Source organism: Amia ocellicauda, chromosome 16, assembly GCF_036373705.1.
Source record: "Amia ocellicauda isolate fAmiCal2 chromosome 16, fAmiCal2.hap1, whole genome shotgun sequence".
Classification (NCBI taxonomy): Eukaryota; Metazoa; Chordata; class Actinopteri; order Amiiformes; family Amiidae; genus Amia; species Amia ocellicauda.
This window is the reverse complement of record NC_089865.1, coordinates 26,168,801-26,191,741: the sequence shown is the minus strand read 5'-3', so window position 1 is coordinate 26,191,741 and position 22,941 is coordinate 26,168,801. Positions and strand designations below refer to the sequence as shown.

The following is a 22,941-nucleotide window of genomic DNA, read 5'->3' as shown; positions in this document are numbered from 1 at the left end:
TTTGTAAAGAAGGAAATTTCTAAGTAACCCCAAAATCGGTGTAAAACCATGTGACAGCACGCTGTCTGTCATGGCATGGCTGCTGCTGACATCTGCTGATGAGGTGCTCATGTGCCACAGCTGTGTTGTCCACTCCCTTGATAACGGGCTGCGGACTCACGGCTGCCCCGGATCCCGTCTTCTCCAACATTTCTGATTTTGCTCTGGAGCAGTCCCGCGATGATGCCCTGGGTCGGTTATATGACCAGGTCGCAGTTGTGGATGGTCATATAGTGAATGCACAGAGGGCACGCTTGTATTCCCAGTTCCACATCGAAAAAGACAGAGGTGGGGACCCGGTCACAAAACAATTGCTGGTACTATGTTTGCACAGGTGCTTTGTGTTTCTCTCTGCACACAAAGTGCACCTATGGCGGGTCTCCTGGGTCGTGACAAGACCTTAAACTGGATAATGGACCGATTCTTCTGGCCAGGCATCAAAAAGGAGGTAGAAAGGTGGTGTGCTGCCTGTCCAGAGTGCCAGAAGACCAGTGCGGTACCGCGGGCTCCGCTGGTGCCGCTGCCTCTCATGGAGATACCATTTGAGCGCATTGGGATGGATTTGATCAGTCTGTTAGAGAAAAGCTCTGCGGGGTATCGATTTGTGCTGGTCATAGTGGATTATGCCACTCGGTACCCGGAGGCGATTCCTTTACAGACAATGTCAGCGACTAGGATCGCCGAGGAGCTGTTTAAGGTCTTCACTTGGATGGGGATCCCAAAGGAAATCCTGACAGATCAGGGCACTCCCTTCATGTCACGCATGATGCGAGACCTCTGTAGGCTGCTGGGGATAAAGTCCATCAGGACCTCAATCTATCATCCCCAGACAGATGGCCTAGTGGAGTGCTTTAATAAAACACTAAAGAAAATGATCTATAAGTTTGTGAGCACAGACGCTTGGGACTGGGACAAGTTATTGCCGCCCCTGCTGTTCGCTGTACGCGAGATGCCCCAGGCGTCCCCCGGCTTCTCTCCGCTGCTGCTCTTAGCTGCTGTATGGGAGGCGGCCGAGGGGCATCCTTGACTTAATAAAAGACCGCCCCCTCCCGGACCTCTATGGTACAGCACGTCCTGGACCTGAGAGATTGGCTATCGGCACTGGGGAAACTTGCACAGTCGCATCTCTTAAAGGCCCAGGAGCGACTACAGCGCTTGTACAACATGGGAGCCCAGTTACGATTGTTCACCCCGGGGGACAAGGTACTGGTGTTACTCCTAACTTCAACGTCTAAACTGCTGGCTAAGTGGCAGGGGCCCTTTGTGGTCACTAGCCGCTTAGGGGATGTAGATTAAGAGCTGTGTCGCCTGGACCATCGGAGAGAAAAGCAGACCATCTGAAAATGCTGAAGAAGTGGCGAGAGGAGGAAGCATTGTGTGCTTCTAGTTCCTCCCACAATAAAGAGTCTGAAGCCGCTGTTTCTGAGGTTCGCATTGAACCCAATTTAACAAACACCCAGAAACAGCAGGTTCACTCTTTATTGCGCCACTTCCAGCATGTCTTTTCTCACCAACCCGGGTTCACACCTCTCATGCACGAAGTGCTGGAAGCCTATTGTTTCTGTTAGGATTTTTATTAGGCTTCCATGCACGAAGTGCTGGAAGCCTATTGTTTTTGTTAGGATTATGTTTTTTATTATTATTATTATTATTATTATTATTATTATTATTATTAATTTTTTTTCCTTCTGCCAAAACTTCTAATGCCCCTAAAATGCTCATACATGCATGAAAACTCACAAAACTTGCAAGTGTTGTAGACACATCTTATACCTACAAATGCAGTGAAAACTACACGTGTCGGTCACATGGTGCCGCCGCCATGTTGCGATGAGTGTTAAAATTGTGAAATGCTACAAAAATCTTCTCCAAAACCAACGGACACATGCATATGCCACTTCATACACATGCATACCTTATGCCCTACTGTTACGCTTGTTCATCAGAAGTTGCTCGGTCTAACGCTTTGTACGCCAGGCTGCGTTTTCTGATTCAAGCTTTGGTGCCTACTCCAAGACACTTATACCCACTGTGCCACAAATTGGTATGCATGACACTAGTACAGAGTACTACCAAGGTTGTTAAAGGCGAGTTGCCCCAGTAAAAAACATGGGTGCTGTGGGCCAATGAAAAAAAACATATGCGCCGCTTCAGACAAGTTACACATTTCCTGGACACTGGAATGCAGTACACACATGAAACTCTGCACATGTGTGTATGCCTCTGCCTTGAAGAGAAAACCAGAGAATTAAGTTTGTGGGGTACACTGTTTAGCCGTAATGTTGGATTTAACATGAACCCGCGTGCGAATATGAAAATGGCTACTACTCCAGAATGATAAAGCCCGGTGCCCTGAAACTGTGCATGTATTACATAGATACTGCAATCTATCAAATGTGCAAAAGGCAAGTGACTGCGTGCAAGAACATGGCAGCCACAAGCAAATGACTGAGCACGTATGCAAAATACGCATATTTATAAAAGCATGAACTTTGACCCCCAAGAAAACCCATGAGCCATATTCAAAAACTCACCAAACTCGGCACAATTATAAATTACAATGTTATGCTTGATTGTGGTGAGTTTTGTCACCAACGGTGACATGGCTCACTGGTATCGTTGCTGAAGGCCATGTCACATGCAGCAGTGAATATCTACAGAACAGTGAATCCTAAGGTGCTTACATTTTCAGTGATTAATGTAGCGTAAGGTACACTTATAAATTTCAATTAAAGAAGTGAATTTATAGTATCACCTTATCACGAATCCTGGAATCTTGTAGAACTCAATTTCTGTAATAATTGGACGCAGACACCAATTCCAAAGATATAAATTGTCAAATGTATTCAAAACAAAGACTAAATGTAGCACTACACTAATTATACAAAAGGGAAAAACTAATTAAAATTCAACTCTAGATCAACAAATCAAAGACAAATCACTTCCGTGACCAAATCAAAGACCATGGGATCGCATATGATAACACACAAATCGTTAAACAAAAAAGGTTATAAACACATTGACTACAATACCGGTTAGTAAGACGAAGGTGAGTCTCTCATTAGTATCGTTAGTCAGACATTAAACAACTATGCAGGTTAGTATTTATGTCAGGTAACTTCTCGTTATATATCAGTCTCATTTACGTTTAGGTGCCGAGAAAGATCCTATCATTACTTGTTACCACAATTTCCCTTAACTGATTATTATTCAATGATTAGGGATAGGCAGGGCCATCTATAATCTGGTGTCTATTAATTTGTGTCAATTTCAGACTAAACAGTAAAACAGGAATGAGAAGATATTTCTTGGCGTTGACAGATTTTATTTCTAAATTATCAACAAAACAGTTTAATGCAACACACATTTATTTAAGAAAACTAAATGATATTACACATTCTAGAGTTATGAATCACAGATTAACATTTCTAATTGATTTCTCAAATGTCATGAATCATGAACTCCAAACTGTTAAACTTATCTGAACTTCATCGCAGAGAGGCCTCTCTGGCTTCGGGCTCAGATAACAGCACACGGCACGAGGTCCGTGTGGTTTGGAACAAAGGCAGTCCGGTTCGGCTTTGTCCAAGAACTTCCACTCAGTCTGGAAGTTGGGGTTTCGCGAAAGTAGAGTCTTTTCCAAACAGATTTTCCACTGGTTTGAAGGCTCCAAGGTTGTGCACAAAATCTTCTTGGCAAGCAGGGTTTCCACCGTACTTATTTGAAGACAAAGTCTTTGAGGAAAACAGGGCCCTGTTTGTTCCAAGGGTCAAGTTTCTTAAGACTCAAATAGCTATTTAAATGACTGACACTTTCGTATACAGTCGACTTAGTCAATTGTCCAGCTGTAAACTCCACTGATCAGGTGGGCACAGGCGGGCATGCGCAGTCTGTAAAGTTCTTTATTTGATAAAGTCCTTTAAAAGAATTCTTCGTACGGCTCAATCTCCTTCTCACAGGTTAACTCTTCTGTTGCCGACAAAGACTTAGTTGGTTTCTGGTTCCGGTTCTGGCAACAGAGCTACAGGTTGAGCTGTGGCAGCGAGTTTCTGGTTCAGGTGAGAGAGAGAGAAAAAGAGGTTGTGCGCTGTTCCTTATAGTCTGTCAGATCAATAGGTGATTGGTTCTTGAGTTTTTGAGATTGGATTTCGGTTTCAGCCCCCAGTGGCCTATTGGAGGGGGGCTTGATTTATGACTGATGTCAATCCATGCCATCTTTTGGAAATGCCGGTTGGCCTGGGTTCGTAGCTCTATGTCGGGATTTCGGCTCTCGTCCACTTCAAAGAGTTTTTATCACCTACAGGCCCCTTTCTCCAGACATCTCACAGCAGGATTCCAAACTATTTGGCCTCTTCTCGGTGCCATCCTCCCCAAAACTGTCACTTTGATGCAAACCAGTTCCAAGCTGATGAGCTAAGGAAATCTGATAACTTTGGGGGGGAGAGGTCTTCTTTAGATCAGTGCTTCAGCTCAGAGCCCAAATGCTTTAATCAAAACATCTGTCAAAGTGGAAAAAGCCAAGTTGATTGGACAAAAAACATGAGTGCTATACACCAATGAAAATGACAGCCTCAACCATATACTGACATTCGTTATGTAGACCTCTACCTCCATCATGAGGACAAACTTGGAAATTGCATTCTGCATCTTCAATGCAGAAAACTTGAAACATTCAAATGTCCATAAAACGCTTATACATGCATGAAAACTCACGAAACTCACAAGTGTTGTAGAAACCACTTATACCTACAAATGCAATGAAAACTGCACATACAGGTGTCATGATGTTGCTAAATATTGTGATAGGAATCTAAATTGTGAAATGCAACACAAATCTTATTCTCCAAAACCTAATGACACATGCGTATCCCACTTCACACACATACATACCTTATGCCCCACTATTACACTTGTTCATCAGAAGTTCCCCGGGAGCACGCTTTGTCCGCCATGTAGCATTCTCTGATTCCAGCTTTGGTGCCTTGTAATTCATGCCACTTATACCCACTGTGACACAAATTGGCATGCATGACACTAGTACAGAGTCCTACCAAGGGTGTTAAAGGCTAGTTGCCCTAGTGAAAAACAGTGGTGCTGTATGCCAATGAAATAAAAAGTATGTGTCGCTTCAGACAAGTATCAAATTACCTCTACACTGACACTGATTAGAGGAAGACAAACACCCATTTCGAGACCCTACAGACCACCGCAACCTGAAATACATAAAATCAACCAAAAGACTTAACCTGCGCCAGACTCATTGGTCTCTCTTCTTCACCCATTTTGCATTCACCATCACTTACCATCCTGCATCTAAAAACACAAAAGCCGATGCATTATCCCAAATTTACGACACACGCTCCAGTCCACCTCCATTGGAATCCATTCTATCCCCCACTTGCATTGTGGCTCCCATCAGGTAGGAAATAATGGAGCAAATTCAGCAGGCATCTGCCCTGGAACCTGACCCTCCCGAAGGCCTGGTACCAAAATGTATGTATAGTGCATCCGGAAAGTATTCACAGCGCTTCACTTTTCCACATTTTGTTATGTTACAGCCTTATTCCAAAATGGATTAACAGACTTTGTGCAATACTTTGTTGAAGCACCTTTGGCACCAATTACAGCCTCAAGTCTTTTTGAGTATGATGCTACAAGCTTGGCACACCTATTTTTGGGCAGTTTCTCCCATTCTTCTTTACAGGACCTCTCAAGCTCCATCAGGTTGGATGGGGAGCGTCTGTGCACAGCCATTTTCAGATCTCTTCAGAGATGTTCAGTTGGGTTCAAGTTTGGGCTCTGGCTGGGCCACTCAAGGACATTCACAGAGTTGTCCTGTAGCCACTACTTTGTTATCTTGGCTGTGTGCTTAGGGTCGTTGTCCTGTTGGAAGATGAACCTTCGCCCCAGTCCCAGGTCCAGAGCGCTCTGGAGCAGGTTTTCATCAAGGATGTCTCTGTACATTCATCTTTCCCTTGATCCTGACTAGTCTCCCAGTTCCTGCTGCTGAAAAACATCCCCACAGCATGATGCTGCCACCACCATGCTTCACTGTAGGGATGGTATTGGCCAGGTGATGAGTGGTGCCTGGTTTCCTCCAGACATGACGCTTGCCATTCAGGCCAAAGAGTTCAATCTTTGTTTCTCAGGTGCCTTTTGGCAAACTCCAGGCGGGTTGTCCTGTGCCTTTTACTGAGGAGTGACTTCCGTCTGGCCACTCTACCATACAGGCCTGTAGTTGTTCTTCTGGAAGGTTCTCTCTCCACAGCGACATGCTGGACCATTGGGTTCTTGGTCCCTTGGTCTTGGTTACCTCCTTGACTAAGGCCCTTCTCCCCCGATCGCTCAGTTTGGCCAGGAGGCCAGCTCTAGGAAGAGTCCTGGTGGTTCCAAACTTCTTCCATTTACGGATGATGGAGGCCACTGTGCTCATTGGGACCTTCAATGCTGCAGACATTTTTCTGTACCCTTCCCCAGATCTGTGCCTCGATACAATCCTGTCTTGGAGATCTACAGACAATTCCTTGGACTTCATGGCTTGGTTTGTGCTCTGACATGCACTGTTACCTGTGGGACCTTATATAGACAGGTGTGTGCCTTTCCAAATCATGTCCAATCAACAGAATTTACCACAGGTGGACTCCAGTCAAGTTGTAGAAACATCTCAAGGATGATCAATGGAAAAAGGATGCACCTGAGCTCAATCATGGCAAAGGCTGTGAATACTTATGTACATGTGCTTTTTTGTTTTTTATTTTTAATACATTTGCAAAGATTTCAAACAAACTTCTTTCACATTGTCATTATGGGGTATTGTTTGTAGAATTTTGAGGAAAATAATGAATTTAATCCATTTTGGAATAAGGCTGTAACATAACAAAATGTGGAAAAAGTCTGAAGCGCTGTGAATACTTTCCGGATGCACTGTAATATAGCATCTAAGTGAACATCATTCTAAAATATTCATACAGATATTCAAAATAGAGAATGCCAACTATATTGAAATACATTATAGCTAATTCAATTATCTTAATTGAATACTTCCTTTGCACTTGCTTGTTTTGCAAAATCAATTAGGTTATTAAAGACATGACCTTATGAAAGCAAAAAGACATCTCATTCAAATACCTCTACCATTAGCCTACTCACAGCACTAACTGTTTATATGTAAATAGTTATATATACACCGATCAGCCATAACATTATGACCACCTGCCTAAGATTGTGTAGGTCCCCCTTTTGCCGCCAAAACAGCCCTGACCCGTCAAGGCATGGACTCCACTATTATTATTATTTTTTTTTTATTTTATTTATTGGCAGATGCCCTTATCCAGGGCGACTTACAACATAAGTGCAAACAAAGTGCAAAAATACAGTTAAGTACAAGGCATCAATCATTACAAATTCAATTTAATTAAAACATAGCAATTCAAAATAATACATTTTACAAATTCCAATTTACAATTTACACAAGTACAGTAAGTGAGGTGCTACATCCTGGACGGTGAAAGCTAAGTGCTGTCATCCTCCTTGACCTCTCCGCAGCATTTGACACCGTTGATCACTCTATCCTACTCTCCTGCTTTGCTGACCTTGGAATCTCTGGGACTGCTCTTACCTGGTTCTCCTCCTACCTCAGTGACTGGTCCTACCAAGTGACATGGCGAGGCTCCTCATCCACCCCCAACCTCTCCTCACAGGCGTTCCCCAAGGCTCTGTCCTGGGCCCGCTCCTGTTCTCTCTCTACACTTGTTCCCTGGGCCCCCTCATCGCTTCCCATGGTTTCTTCTACCACTTCTACACTGATGATGCCCAGATCTTCCTGTCTTTTTCCTCTTCTGACCCTCTCGTCCCCTCTCGCATCACTTCCTGCTTGTCTGCTATTTCTGCCTGGATGCACTCGCACCACCTCAAGCTCAACCTCTCCAAAACGGATCTACTCCCTCCTGGCCGGCCTGCCTGCATCTACTACCCGCCCACTCCAGCTCATCCAGAACTCTGTGGCTCGTCTCGTATTCTCTCTGCCATGGTTCGCACACGCTACTCCACTGCTCTGCTCCCTCCACTGGCTCCCGATACCGGCACGCATTCAGTTCAAGACAATGACAATGACCCTCACCTACCGCTGTCGCGACCACACTGCACCAAGCTACCTTCAGTCACTCGTTTTGTTATTACACTGCTTACCGGCAAAGCTCTCCAGTGGGCATCAGCTATTTGGGCTCAGCAGCGGAATATTACCCAGTCTTTCTCGACGTTCCAAGCACATTTTCTAGAGGTTTTTGACCACCCAACCAAGGGGAAGGATGCTGGCAAACAGCTACTTGTCCTCTACCAGGGCACCTCGACTGCAGCTAATTAGGCCCTGAAATTCCAGACTCTTGCTGCCATTAGCGGATGGAATGAACACTGTCTTTTGGCAGGGTTTAAACAATGATCTCCAGTCTGAACTCACCTGTCATGATAAGGATATGGGCTTAGAGGAACTTATTCAACTCACTGTTAGACTGGATAATTTGCTGAAGACCAGGAAGAAAGGTTCATTGTCGGAGTTCTCTTCTCATAAGGAACCTGAAAATATGCAAATCATTTGCACACGGCTGTCTACAGAAGAAAGGCAGAGGAGGGTTCAGCAGAGACTGTGTTTCTATTTTGGTCAAGCAGGTCACTTCAGAGAGTTCAGTGCAACCCAAAAGATCCCCAGAGGTCATTGTGAGCCCCAAACAATGTCCCTCGATTACTCGATTGCAAAGTCTCATCAAAGTAAAGATCATGAGTGGTTCTCAGAGTATACATATTTCTGCCTTATTGGACTCTAGATCAGCGGGAAATTTAATTCACAGAGCAATTGTAGATTGGCTTGCTATTCCTCTTATTTCCTGCATTCCTACACTTTGAATTAATGCGATCAATAACCAACCCATTGGTTCAGGTACAGTCTCTGAAAGGACAGTTCCCATTTGCCTTCAAGTCGGTCTCCTCCTGAGTATAGGGATCTGGCAGCAGTCTTTAATAAGGTCCAGGCTTCACAACTACCCCCTCAACGACCATGGGATTGTGCAATCGATCTGCTTCCTGGAACATCCCCTCCTAGGGGACATATTTATCCTCTTTCTATCCCCAAGTCACAGGCTGTCATGGTCCCCTAGCACTCCCCCTCTATCCCCACTAGGGCCGCCAATTCCCTGCCTTCTCCCTGCTCTCTTCTTTCAATCAGTCTGTTTACATTCCATACACCCTTGTGCACTCTTGCTTCAACCCTCTGTTCCCATTCGCCCTGCACCTCCCAAGCCTGGTATCTGCTCCCTTTATATTCCACTCACTTCCCTCACTCGTGTTGAAGTTTTGCCAGTCCCTACTGCAATTCCTAGCCCTGTTCCTTCGAGCCCTGTTCCTCCGAGCCTTTGTTCCCTTGAGCCCAGTATCTGTCTTTTTCCCTTGACCTCCTGCCTGACTTCACGACCCTGACTTCGTCTCGCCTGTCTGTTTGCTTGATCCCACAAACCCCACCTGTGACCTCGACCTCATTCCTGCTTAGCCTTCATTGTCCTGCATTACCGTTTCCTGACCCACGCCTGTCCGACTATCCTGCAAACCAGCACTGCACCTGGGTCCCCTGTTCACGTGCCCCTGAGGTAATCGTGACACAGGCAATCAAGGAGTACATCACTGAAGCCCTGGAACTTGGCATAATTCGACCCTCAACATCCCCTGCAGCAGCAAGTTTTTTCTTTATCGAAAAGAAGGATGGAGGATTGAGACCCTGTAACATATCTCCCACGTCCAATATGTCCTTCAGTGTCTTTTACGGAATGGGTTCTTTGTCAAATCAGAAAAATGTGAATTCCACCGTCAGCGCATAAGCTTCTTGGGTTACATCACTGATGCCAAGGGAGTCAATATGGATCAGGGGAAAATGAGAGCAGTCACAGATTGGCCCCAACCTAAAACCGTCAAGGAACTTCAGAGATTTCTGGGCGTTGCTAATTTTTATCAAAGGTTCATCAGGAATTTCAGTTCTCTCACTTCCCTTCTCCAGGGAAATGCTCGTGCCCTCTCCTGGACGGATTCGGCAATTACTGCTTTTACTAGACTCAAGACCCTGATTACCATGGCTCCAGTTCTGCAACACCCTGATCCCTCTCTCCCCTTTGTGGTCAAGGTGGATGCCTCTGAGACTGGAGTGGGGGCTGTGCTCTCCCAACGACATGGACAACAAGCTAAACTATATCCCTGTGCTTTCTTTTCCAAGAAGCTCTCCACAGCAGAATGTAACTATGACATTGGCAATCGGGAGCTCCTAGCTATCAAACTGGCATTTGAGGAATGGAGACATTGGCTTGAGGAAGCCAAACATCCCTTCCTGGTCCTCACTGACCATAGAAATTTAGAGAACATCCAGTCTGCCAAACACGTCAAGCTCGCTGGGCTCTTTTATTCATGAGCTTTAACTTCACATTGTCCCATCGCCCTGGTTCCAAGAACATCAAGGCAGATCCTGGAAGTTTGACACACCTCACAATCTGCCCTCTACTGAACCTATTCTGTTTCCCACCTGCATTGTGGCTCCCATCAGGTGGGATCAAATTCAACAAGCTCTTCCCGCTGACCCTGTCCCTCCTGAGTGTCTTTCTACACATATATGTGTCCCGACCTCTGTGAGACCTCAGCTATTCCAATTGCTACACTCGTCCCCTGCTTCTGGGCATCTGTGAACTCTATCCCTTATTCTGCAGAAATTCTGGTGACCATCCCTGGTCAGAGACGTCACCCACTTCATCAAAGCCTGCACTACTTGCGCTCAGTCGAAGTCCTCCCATCAAGGTCCTGCTGGCTTCCTGGATCCACTCCCTGTTCTGCACCGGCCTTGGACTCATATTGCCATCGATTTCATCACGGATCTCCCCAACTCTCAGGCTACACCACCTTCTAGTGGTGGTTGACTGATTTTCCAAATCTTGCCATCTCATCCCATTAAAGCACCTCCCAACCGCCCTGGAAACAACAGAGGCTCTTTTCACTCATGTTTTCTGGATTTATGGACTACCAGATCACATCACATCCCGCATCTGTCATGTCTGTGCCTCATACTGCCCCTGACCACCTCCAGAGATCACAGTCTCCTGAGTTTTAGTTTAGTTTTCCCTTGATTGTCAGTCCATCTCCACTTAGTTAAGTTAATTAATCCTTGTTTTCTAATTAAGTCCACTCACCTGCTCCTCATTGCCCTAGTTCATCAGTGTGACCTATATATTCCCCTTTGTTGCCTGGGTGCTTTGTTAAGTCTTGTATTCTCCCTGAGTTACATTTCTAAGCCATCTATTTCTATTTCTGTGTACCTGTATTTTGACCCTTGCTTCCTTTTTTAAATACTGATTCTTGGATCTCCTTCTTTGCAGTGTTTGCTAGTTTTTGAACCCTTGCTTGTTTACCTGACCATGTTTTTGGATTCCCTCTATATACCTGTTGGCTGGCGCTGACCCCCCTCGTGGTTTTGACTTTGTCTTTGCTCACCTGCACCTGGGTCCTACACTCCTGTCCCTAAGTCTCTGTTACAATATCATAGAATAGACTTAGAGCAAAAACATATCACAATTCAGAGATACATCAGTAAAATTGATTATACAGTAAATGGTACTTATAAGCTTACCGAGCTATAACATATAATGCAGTCTTCTTATAGTATATGTAATTAAATAGCATTATAAGATGTTTAATTGCAGCAAATAAATGGATGGCAGATTATGATAATAGATTGATTTCAGTGTGAAAATGTCATGTTATAATACATATTATTAAGTATGTTATTAAATATATTATAACGTGTTATAGCAAAAAAGTTTAATAATATAATTATATATATATATATATATATATATATATATATATATATATATATATATATATATATAATTTGTAATAATAATCATATAGCAATTAATAACATATTTAATAACGTGTTAATAGATTGTGTATACTGGACACTTAAAATAAAGTGTTACCCAATTATGTAATTGAGCAAATATGCAAGAAAAAAACAGACAACAAAGGGGATCCCGAGTTTCAGTTGTGCTTTAAATGATTAAATTGGACTAATTTCTAGTACTTCAGGAAGAGGGTTATTATTATTATTATTATTATTATTATTATTATTATTATTATTATTATTATTATTATTATTATTATCTAGATAATTGTTAAGTATTGATAGTGCTAGTAGGAACAGAGAGATAAGTTGTCATGAGAACATGACTTTTCTTTATGTACCTGAGTTCAGTTAGCATTCTGTTGGAGTTTGTAAACAGATGCCTCCTGACTACTTTTTATATCATTTGGTTTGGGAACTTAAAAATAATGATCCTACTTTGTATATTTTACATATCATTGTGTGTGCATCCAAGGTGTGGGGGGTGGGGGCGAGGACATCTCACAGAGTGCGGGAGGTGAATCAGCGGCAGCTTTTCAATGGACTCAGGAAGGTGCACAATCGCAACCACGGCACATATATATATATATATATATATATATATATATATATATATATATATATATATATGTGAATCATTTTAACTAAGTTGTGCTCCCCTACTGTTAGATTAACCCTTTACACCATAGCAGAGGTTCTCTCTCTCTGTCTCGATGTAATGATAAATGTCTATATATCTATATAGCTATATATACATCTATTTCACCTCATCCAATTATATTATTTATGTATTAATTTTATTGGATTGATTTAGGCTAGCAATTTTGGAAAAGCTGCATGTGTCTGCATCTCTTGCTCTCTGACTATAAACAGGCTGTTTGGCTGTTTTTGCGGTTCCAACCCAAAAATCAGGCTGTTGTCAATGCACACATGGATGATTCAGCAACTGGTTATTGTCATGGAGACAATGCCCGATGCATTGTTATGATGTCTCTGCATGTCACTGTTACTGTATGGTCTTAATTAAAATAAATATATACACATAGGCTACATAAAAGCACCTTCAAAACACAACACGTTTAAAATGTAGGCAATCAATTTTTCCCCCGGGTAGGATCACATAAAGTACAAGAAATGGAGGGCTGTGTGAAGGAGAAACATGTTCCCTAATTCCGAACTTTGTGAATGCAAATACTCATAGTCTAATCCTGCTTGTATGTATATATATATGGGGCTGCACGGAAATTAAATAAACTTACAGAAGCATGATCGGCATTAACAACTCTTTAAAATATAAAAACAAAACAAGCGCTTGTTATCTTAATTACTGGGTACTCACAGGCATTAAAATAACATTGTTTCCTAACTTGCTGTGGGTTAAAACAAAAAGGGTTGAAAACTTACTTTGTGTTACTGGAGTCTGGACATGCAGTCAGCCATCTGATGCAGCTGCTTGCAGCAGGGAGCACGCATGACCATGCTAATAGAGGGGTGAACCTATATTAGAGCATGTTTTAAAATATTTAAATATATATATATAGCACAGTAAAAACATTGTATCCATGCAAATTACAGTGTAAATACAGTGTAAATAGGCATAATTACACCGGTAGTTACCAAGTTATTACAGTGTAAATACACAGTATTCGGGAGACAATGTAAAGTGTTACCGTTATTACTTATTTATTTGTTTAGTTATGACATGTGGTAATGGTATGGCTAAATGGGAGGAGCTACAGACCTTGAAATGGATATAAGCTCAGCACAGAGCTCATTCAAAGAGAGATTGGGAATAGGACAAGATCCTCAGTGTGTTTCAAAGTTTCAAAAAATATCCTGATTAATGGATTATCTAGTTTAAATGATTTGTGTTTGTTGATTTGATTTGTTTTGTTAAATAATTTAGTCACAACCTGTTGTAGGAGTTACTGTATGCTGATCACACGGACATCCTTATAGGCTGTAACACACAAACTGAGACCAGTAAGGCTAAAGCAATATGGGTTGCTTATGGCACAGAAACAGAGGGTTAAATCAATGTCGTGTGTGGCGCCTGGGAGCTGAGAGAAGACAGACTATATAAATAAAGGCCCGTTCAAAAAATCACATTTTTAAAATGTAGCCTGTCCATTTGCCACTTGATGGGATCACATGAAAGGCGACAAATGGAGTGCTGTAACACACAGAACTGAGTCAGGCTGCAACAAGGGCATATCGGTTTCCAGAGGCTCGGAGCCGGTGGGCTAAAATATGCCGTGTACATTGCCTGGGTGCTGAGAGAAGTCAGGCTGAAGCTAGTTAATGCCAGTTTCTGGAAATCGTAGGCTTAAACAGCGTTTCAATGCCATCTGTGACTGGGGGGGAGGATAGTTGTTCCATACACTACAATGGGGGGATATATCATGAAGGCTCAATGCATATGCCTTTGTTTCCGGGAGCTACAGGGGCAGCCCCCACTCGTCCTGATAAAATGTTCTTCTACTAGCCACATCGATGTAACAATGGTATGTATTGCATTTCCATTGTGCTTTTGTTCTTCCAATGCACATTTTACAACATTATTACACATACTTAAGCTATTATTTATAATATGATCAGGTATCTATGAGAGGACGACAGAAAACAAATATTTAACGTTTCTCCAATGAGGCTTAAACAATTCAGGTAGAGAGATGAATAATAATAATAATAATAATAATAATAATAATAATAATAATAATAATAATAATAATAATAATAATAGCCTACATACATACATATTATTCATTTTATTTCTATCTCTCTACCTTAATATATATATATATATATAAATCAGCCATAACATTATGACCACTGACAGGTGAAGTGAATAACACTGATAATCTTGTTATCATGGCACCTGTCAGTGGGTGGGATATATTAGGCAGCAAGTGAACATTTTGTCCTCAAAGTTGATGTGTTAGAAGCAGGAAAAATGGGCAAGCGTAAGGATCGGAGCAAAGGGCCAAACTGTGATGGCTAGACGACTGGGTCAGAACATCTCCAAAACTGCAGCTCTTGTAGGGTGTTCCCGTTCTGCAGTGGTCAGTACCTATCAAAAGTGGTCCAAGGAAGGAAAAACGGTGAACCGGCAACATGGTCATGGACGGCCAAGGCTCATTGATGCACGTGGGGAGTGAAGGCTGGCCCGTGTGGTCCGATCCAACAGACGAGCTACTGTAGCTCAAATTGCTGAAAAAGTTAATGCTTGTTCTGATAGAAAGGTGTCAGAACACACAGTGCATCACAGTTTGTTGTGTATGGGGCTACGTAGCCGCAGACCAGTCAGGGTGCCCATGCTGACCCCTGTCCACTGCTGAAAGTGCCTACAATGAGCACATGAGCATCAGAACTGGACCACGGAGCAATGGAAGAAGGTGGCCTGGTCTGATGAATCACAAGTTCAAGGTGTTGACTTGGCCTCCAAATTCCACAGATCTCAATCCAATCAAGCATCTGTGGGATGTGCTGGACAAACAAGTCCGATCCATGAAGGCCCCACCTCGCAACTTACAGGACTTAAAGTATCTGCTGCTAATGTCTTGGTGCCAGATACCACAGCACACTTTCAGAGGTCTAGTGGAGTCCATGCCTTGATGGGTCAGGGCTGTTTTGGCGGCTCCATATGGAGCCTTATGAAATACGTAGTATAAGCCAAGTTTAAAGAGAGGATTACTTTGGTATAAGTATTACACTACGCATGCGTAATGATCGACCATTCAATGGCTGATAACGACCTGCTACTCATGCTAGTAGGCACAGCAGGTACCATTCAAATGGGACTGATAATGGCTGATAATGTCCATTCAATGGACATATGTATCGGGTGCACACCACACAGAAAGATAATAAAAAAAGAAAAGAAAGGCACACTGGGAAAGTACACAATAAAATAATGCTACACTTAATACATGCTTCAGATACAACTTCATAGTGAAAATACATATTGTTAAGAGTTACTGGCTTTGTTAATAAGGGAAATCAAGTATTTAATAATTTAATACTGAAACCAGATCATACAAATCCCCCTCAATTAAAGGAAGGATATAGACATATGTAATTCAAGCTATGCTCTCAAGGAGCTGTTTCATTAAAACACAATGAAATGAAACAGTAGTAAACAAGTCAGATAAAACGGGCAGACAGCATGAATTGAAAGCAGCTGAACAAAACTGATCAAAATCTCTAAAGTTTCATGGATAACTGGGTTGGTAAGATATAAGATCACAATTTACATCCCACAACCTTTGCAATTGTATACCCAACGTAAAAAGATGAAATAGCAAAGTGTAGGTGTAATGACAGATTCATTTGATTATTGCTTGAAGGGATGCAGGTGAGAGAGTTGGAGGGGAGCGACATATAAACCTGCTAAGGCCGGAGAGAGGGAGACGCTAGAACAAAGGCAGGAGAGATGCGGTAGCTGAGAGGAACAGACAGAAAGCGCTATATCATTTGGAACTGGGGGAACTGCCTTCTATGCCCTCCTCGTTTGCCTGATATTTTGTTTTCTCTCACCTGCCTATTAACTATCGGTGTCCTGCAAGTTCTTACAGCGCTCTGGTGTTTTTTGGTTAAATTTTAGAGATCCCAGGAGAGAAACTATTAAGCCTTGGTGCTAATTAATAGGGGATTATAATAGGATTTGTTTTTCCTTTTCATATTATGATTAAGTTGGAGTTTTTATAATGTTATAGATTGTACTGTAAAGTTTTATATTGTATGAAAGCATGTTTTCATTCCAGTTATCTCTATGTGTGTGTTAGCACAGGAGCTCCCACATACATTAAACGTGAATGGTGAAGCACCACAAGGAATGAAGATTATTTTTGTTTTGTGTGTGTGTATGTGTGTATATATATTATATTATATTATAATTAAATGTTGAAACTCTTATTAATGTTTAAAAAAAATATTGAATTTAACATCCCTACTAGGCAACTAGGCTAACTGTACCAGTAGGCTAATGATGCCAGACAGAGTGATTAATTTACATGCCAGCAATATTTGTCTTTTCAAGACCTTTGTCAGGCCTGCAGTTTGATCTTCACCACTAGATGTCTCCCGTACTCCAGTTTTGCCGATCAATCGTCCCGATTTCCCTGATAATTGTTTCAATTATATCACCTGCTTCTTGTTTATCTCTTCATTAACTCCTCTTTATAATCCCACTTCCCCAGCCCTCTCCGCGAAGTCTTGCCAGTTTCTTCACTGCATTTCTGAGCATAACATCGTTTATATCTGTTCCATGTTCCTGACTTTGCTTTGTTTTCTCGTTGCCGATTTCGGATTCTCCCCTGTATCCCAGTTTGCCTGATAGATAGACATCTCGCTACCCTTTGACAACGATTTCTGGATTTTCCCGTCAAACCTGTGTGCCTGTGTGTCGCCTTTCTCCTGTTCTCCCCACACCTGGATTCACCATTTGATTATGATGTCCGCGACAACCTTATTCCTTAACGTTTGTTGAATAGGAACAACACCATATACATTTCATATTTTCATAATATTTTTACTATGTACACCTGAGCAAAGTATAACTTTTTACCAGAAGGGTGAGATTTTTATATTTCTTGTAGCATGCAGCATTACGGTTATTATGTATGGCCCTTTCGTGATAAATAATTACTTTGGGATATATTTATTTTGGGAGAAATCTGCACTATTCAATTACATTCAACTGGTTAATGTTGGGCGGTAGAGTATCTTCGGGCCGGCGGTCGTGAGCCGGTCTGGATCAAAGTCCAGTTACTTTTTCTTGTCCCACTCCGTCCCTGGCTAACACTACATTTGTGCCAGTGTGTGTGCCAGTTTTCTCCCTCCCTATCTCGTCCTCATTGAATACTATTGCGCTATTCTCTATAGCAGCAGAACCAGAACTTTTTTAATCATGTCTGTTAATGTGGCACATTTACCAGTGTCTGCCTCAAGAGCCCTTTTCTTGTCTTTCGCTTTTTCGGCAACTCCTTTTGTTTTTTAACGATCCATCTCTAATGAATGACTGTGGCGGGTGGCCAGGAATGGAGGCTCGGAGACGGACCGCAGGTACAAAAACAAGACTTTTATTTAAAAAAAAAAAACACAAAATATGGCACGAGGGCTAACCAAAGAGAAACACCAAAAAAATAAACCAAAATACCCACAGGCTAGTCAAAGGACTTCGCTGTGCCAAAACTACTTAAAACAAAACAGCAAGCCCAAACAAAACCGCACAATGACACATTGGGGAAACATAGAATTTGAATGAGAATGTATAACCATAAGCTCAGCCTCCTCCTTAGCCAGTCAGAAAACTGGGCTGACCCATTTATCTTGGTAGCGAGACTGGCCGTTACACACAGATCTGACAAATGCTCGTTATGACAATGAAATCGTGCTAAAACCATATATTCAACTTTGACCGGCCTACCTAACTAAAATGGTCAGGCACATCAGTACATACATTAGTCATGAAGGCAGCAGTGTGTGTGTGGGAAATTGTACCTGAAAAAATATATTTTACAACCGAATGACCGCCATCTGCCCTTCTACCTGCAGCCTGACGATGTAAGCATCACATCACGCACCTGTCACGCGGGGCAGAGTGCACACAGTTAAAAAAAGAAACCTGTCCAGGATCATGCACCGGCATCAAAGCGCAACACAAACAGCCAGGACAGTGGATGCTTCCTATACTGAAAAGTAACTCTTTATTCGATTTAACATGTTCATCTATGAAATACTTAACTGAAAATACTTAATGTTTCGCATAAGGGTTTAGCATAATGTTTAGCATAGGGAGTAGATTGTATATAAGGGTCTCCTGAGAAAGTAATAGGCTTACTGTATACAACTGGAAGCATTTTGAAATTAAAAAAACAATACTAACATCCACCAATTTTGTAAAACATTGTTGTCCTCCTCCAAGCAATTAAAAAACTGAAAAGCAATGCTAGAAACAATGGCCCATTGAAGAGAACTCTGAAAATGATATTTCTTAACAAATAGGAAATACATATGTGTGGAGAGAGAGTGCTTATTTGAATGCTAATTTGAATGCTTATTCATTATTTGATATCAATGAGAAATGTGTTATCCTTTAGCACATCTTGTGCAAAGTTAATTGTGCATATTAATTACATAAAATATACAGTCTTTGTGTGTTTGCTGCTATTGCTTATATATTTAGGAACACCTGTGCTTCTACCAAAACAAGTTAGTGTAAAGCCCTGGCCCCCGTTCCTCACAGCTGGGTAACTGAGTTAGCCAGACAACTTTGACGATAACTTGACAGAAGTCTGGCTTTTTCCATTCCTCTAAGCAAGGTTAAAGTCCCGTTTAGTAAATTACTATAGCAACACATCCTTAATCGTAAATCTGCTCCAATGCAGGCTAACTTTGAGTTTTAGCCAGATCTGTGCAGAAAAGCTTGTGCTTCTACCCAATGAAAGTTCTTGACACATCCCTCTGAAATGGCAGTGCCCTTCCTTATAGATCAAGGAGCAATTTTAAGTAGATCAGCTCTTCATAGGGAACGAGTACTGAAAGATTGCCAAGATAATTTGCATCATTCCTATGTTTTCCTATTTGAGCGCTATAGATTCAGTCGGCAAGGTATAATTTACCTAATAAATCTACTTGAGCGGTACATTACCAAACCACCCAGCGCAGCCGTGCTTTGACAGTGACGCATACTATATGCATATTGCTGCGCTTTTTTGCTAGTGGCGCATTCCTATACTCAAATATATATAGTTCAAAATATCGGCAAAGCTGCTGCTATGAGGTTATATGCAATTTAATGAATGGGTAATCCTATCATTACAGATTTATAGACTACATTATTATGCAGAGTCATTGGTGCTGTACAGTCAGATCCCCATCAAGGCACCCTCAGGACCAAACGAGGCAGATTTTGTTAATAGGAAATCATTTCATGGCAATAATGTACAGGTTCTTATGATGTTAATGAAAATTTTTATGACAATTATACAATGCCTGTGCTAGACAACAAGGTATCAGATTTTGGATAATACTGTACATTATCCATGACTTGACCTCAGTTATTCCCATATGATCTGTGAATCCACCTTCTGTGATATCCACTGCCTGACGATTCCCAGTTCAGCCGCCAGGGGCTGCACTTGTCTTGCCTTCGTCTGTCTCCGCTCCCTGTTCTCGGATTCCAGTCATTCAATAATCATCCTTGTGTCACCAATTACCATTCCCACCTGTATATTGTTTCTTTGCTCATTAGTTCTTGTATTAAATCTCCATTACCACACTACTTCAATGCTGTCTTGTTCGCATCTTTGAAGCAACGCCTAAGCTTCCTGTTCCTAAACGTCTAGTGTTTTCCTATTGCATTTCGACCCCTGCTTTCTCTGTGTTCACGTCTTATGGATTTCCCTACTAGTCTTGTTTGCTCCCTTGTCTAGCCCTTTTTGTACCACGCACCGAATTTCTGGCTGTTTACCTGCGCTTGGATCCCCTTGTCTTGTCTGCTGTTATCCCCAGGCTCGACACCTGCCTCATTTCAAGTATTTAACCCAAGTGCCCAGGCTCTGCACGACTCAAGAATACACAAGAGTACATTGTCTCAAAGATTTGAGGAAGGTGTAGGAATTAATCTTATTTGTCAGAAATCATTGCTTACATATTTGTTTTATGAAGTGATCTATAGTGTTCATCTCATAGGTCAGTATGATTGGATAATTTCCTGTTAATTTGGCTAAAAATGTGAAGAAACCATTTATATCAGACAGATTAGTACAACTAGTACAACATACTACTAAAGTATTATATATTTAAAAAAGAACAATGACAAAATATGACAGAGCAATAGAGAGCTAACAATTCCGATGCAGCAAACTCTCAGTCCATATGTATGCAGATTTAAATTGGATGTGTGTGAAATAATTAAATTGGGGTAAATACATAGCCTGCGTAATAAAAAAATATATATTTAAAATGAAGTAATTTACTCTCTGGACTTGGCGGCAGCAGCACTGTTGCAATTAGCTGTGAAAATGTCTTTATATTCCTCAAAACTTTCCATGAGAAGGTCTTGCTCAGTCAGGCTGACAAAAGTTGTTTTCTGTTTTGATGTCATCTCTACGGATCAGTGTTTCTGTGCTCCGCAATCCTGCCTGGTGCAGCATGAGCACACGCACGGTATGGGCTCAAATTAGCGCCATAAGAAACAAATTCAAAATAAAATATATCGTAAACAAGAAAAATAAAGTTGAGATAAAATGGATGCAAAATGTATAGCATAGTAAACACAAATAATTATATCAAAAGCAAAACAAAAAAACTTGAAAACAAATCATATTAAGGCAAGAGCAAAACTCGAATTGATTGAGTGTATTTCACTCACGTGCTCGCCTGGAGTCTCTGCCTTTGGTTGTGATACTGGGATCTTTGATTTCGCTGCCAGTTTCTTTGCTTTGTGCTTTTTAATTGTTTACGAGTTTTGCCACAGTTTTGATGTGAGGGCGGGGCTTATAGGGAGGCGTACATCATGGGTCTCCATTGGTCCGCTAGGTTTGAGTGACGGTTCTTCCTAACCCAATCAGTGAGCCAGTGAGCCAGAGCCAGAACCAGAACTCCATAGGGAACAATATCACTCTCTTCTATGATGACAAACTGGGCCGCTACCCTTTTTACATGCTCCAAGGGGCACCAGTGAATGGAGGGGTGCCACAGCATGCCAACCTGCCAGAACACTTTCAGTATGCACGGGCTGACATCGAGCGGTACATCCCAAACTCTAATTTCTCAGGAATGGCTGTTGTGGACTGGGAGAGCTGGTGACCGTTGTGGTTGCAGAACTTTGATTCCAAAAAGGTGTACCAGGGCAGGCCTTCAGGGCACTGGTGTGGCAGAAGCACCCCAATTGGACTCCGCTTCAAGTGGATAGCAAGGCCCAGAGGGAATTCCAGAAGGCTGGACAGGCGTTCATGGAGGATACACTCAAGCTAGCCCGCGAGATAAGGCCTAGGGGCCGGTGGGGGTTCTACGGTATGCCCAACTGCTTCAACAGTACTCAAACACCTAGTTGAACTACACAGGGAAGTGCGCTGAGGTGCAGATGAGGAGAAACAATAAACTGGGCTGGCTCTGGAAAGCCAGCTCTGCCCTGTACCCAATCATCTACCTGGGATCAGGCCTGCATGGTAAGGGGAATCCTATCCAGCTGTACACCCAAAACACTGTATTGGAAGCCATGAGGTGCTCGGGACAGGTGACCCCCATCAGCCCATCTGTGCTGCCCTATGCTAGCATAGTCTATGATTCCCTGGAGTTCCTTTCACAGGTAAAGGTCTGGAAAGTGTGCAGAGATTAAAAACATCAAATTTCTACTAAGCAACATTTGAATTTGATTGATTACAAACTACTTGTACTTGGATAATTTAGTATCAGATTTTTATTATATATATATTTTTAATTCCCAACCTTATGATTAAAACATAAATTTTGAGTTCTGATTCTGTTAATTCTGAATTGTTTATATCTTCACAAAGAAGGTAATAATCTGAGTATTTGAGGGACTAAATGTTTTTCTACTGAAATCTTACTATTTTAAAATGTAATGTTCTATTTATATATAGGGGGCTCAGGATCCATACATCTGGAATCAGTCCAGACTGTGCAGTGCATTTGAAGAAACCAGTGTAATGATTACTATTAACTGAAATTATTTTTCTTAACATGTTAAGGGTCAAGTACTGTTTGGCTGTGTACTGAAGACAATGGAAGCGTATATTTCCATTATGGGAGTAACCCCCAACAATATACAGCCCAGCCCATGAACCAAAAGGTGTATAAAACCTATGACAAACTTTTAAACCATTGAGATTTAACTGTGGTTAGGCTCCTGAGCTGGCTCGTAAATAAATATATTATTTTCTGTACTTTGAAGCCTCCTTCACTTTTTAAAAGGTTCTTCAGCATTTGAGTCTGGACACATCCCGAAT

At 42.0% G+C, this 22,941-nt stretch overlaps 1 pseudogene; it reads left to right on the top strand.

Moving 5' to 3' along the window:
• Window positions 1-1,098: 1,098 nt before the first annotated feature.
• Window positions 1,099-22,310, top strand: LOC136711319 (hyaluronidase-1-like; annotated as a pseudogene).
• Window positions 22,311-22,941: the final 631 nt, after the last annotated feature.